Source organism: Macaca nemestrina, chromosome 9, assembly GCF_043159975.1.
Source record: "Macaca nemestrina isolate mMacNem1 chromosome 9, mMacNem.hap1, whole genome shotgun sequence".
NCBI classification, from domain to species: domain Eukaryota; kingdom Metazoa; phylum Chordata; class Mammalia; order Primates; family Cercopithecidae; genus Macaca; species Macaca nemestrina.
In genome coordinates, this window is record NC_092133.1 from 65,863,747 (window position 1) to 65,865,535 (window position 1,789).

Below are 1,789 nucleotides of genomic sequence, written 5' to 3' on the forward strand. Positions count from 1 at the left end.
GAGTTTTGTGTATATCCAATTTTTGTATATGGGGTAAGGCAATGGTTCTTTGCATGTGGATATCCAGTTTTCCCACCATTTATTTAAAAGACTGTCCTTTTTCTGTTGAATGGTCTTGGCACCGTTTTGTTTTGTTTGTTTGTTATTTGCCTTTCCCTTTTAATCCTTTTTCTGCTCCAACTCTCAAAAAATTGCCCCAAAAATCCCAGTAATGAAACAAAAGGGAACTCAAAGAGCCAAAGCAAACCAGCCCAAGAGTAGCAGACTCCCTCCCACAGGGAACAAAGTCTGGATGCTGAGGTCTCCACCCCAAGCCTGGTAGTAAAAGACGTAAAGAATAAGGTCGTTCTGGAGGCTAGCAGTAACCCAGCCCAGAGGGGCTTTCTGCAAGAGGGCACCCCTAACAGGGCCAGACTGTGTAAGAAGTGGTACTTGTTGGCCTTGTCAAAGAGCTCCTTCCCACAGGCATGTGGGAATTGGGTGTCATGTATCTGATAGGAAGCCAAGCCAAAGGCCCCAGCACTGGACGAGGAACTCACGCCAGTGGAAAGCTGCTCCTGGCCCAGCCATGGCTGTGGATCGTCAGACGCTGGATGAACAAACATCCTTGACACCCTTTTGGAAACTCATTGTCCATAAAAATAAGTATTATTTCTGGGCTCTGTACTTTAGTCAGTTGGTCTGTATATCTGTCCTTAGGCCAATACCAAATGGTTTTGATTACTGTAGCTTTGTAGTAAGTTTTGAAATTAGGAAGTATGAGCCATCCAACTTTATTCCTCTTTGCCCAGATTGGATTGGCTATTTGGGGTCCTTTTTCTATACTTTTAGACTTGTCAAAAGAAAGGGGATGGGGTGAATGTGTAGACTCAGGATTCACTCTGTATTCAGCAAAAATTTAAAGAAGGAAATCTACAACTAGATATATATTGACAAATATTTTAACATAAACATCTCTGTTTTATGACGTTTCAGAGATAAAGAATTATCTCAGAATATAAGCAGAAAATAAAGGTTACACCCAAATTAACAAAATTAGTGTGGCCTTCAGTCCTGATGGTTCAGTATTAGGAGATTTAGTTTTAGTGTATCCATAGATCAAATCCGGCTGGGCACGGTGGCTCACACCTGTAATCGCAACACTTTGTGAGGCTGAGGCAGGTAGATCACTGGAGGCCAATAGTTCAAGACCAGCCTGGCTAACATGGTGAAATCCTGTCTCTACTAACAATACAAAAATTACCTGGGCGTGGTGACATGCCTGAAATCCCAGCTACTCAGGAGGCTGAGGAATGAGAATTGCTTGAGCCCAGGAGGTGGAGGTTGCAGTGAGCTGAGATTGCACCATTGCACTGCAACTTGGGTGACATAGTGAGACTCTGTCTAAAAAAAAAAAAAAAAGAAAAGAAAAAAAATCAAATGCAATACCCATTTCTAGAAAAACTCCTTCTTCGTGAAGAACACAAAACACCCATAAGTCCATATGTGCCAAACTGTGCCTCAGTTAAGTAAGCACAATAACATATTTTAAAGCTACAAACAGAACTTACAAAGTAGATAAAAAAAAAAAAAAGGAAAACTACAATCATAGTGGGTAATGTAAACATAAATTTCAGAATTCCACAATTCAGTAGACAAAAAAAAAAAAAAAAAAAAAAACCAAACACACACACACACACAAGGAAATTGGGGGTTGAATAATTAAAATAAGAAGATTATATATATATATATGCATTTTTTTTTTATATGAAGTCTCACTCTTGTCACCCAGGCTGGAGTGCAATGGCGC

At 40.1% G+C, this 1,789-nt stretch overlaps 1 pseudogene; it reads right to left on the reverse strand.

Moving 5' to 3' along the window:
* Window positions 1-228: 228 nt before the first annotated feature.
* LOC139356258 (transmembrane protein 256 pseudogene) lies at window positions 229-570 on the reverse strand (annotated as a pseudogene).
* Between the last annotated feature and the right edge of the window lie 1,219 nt (window positions 571-1,789).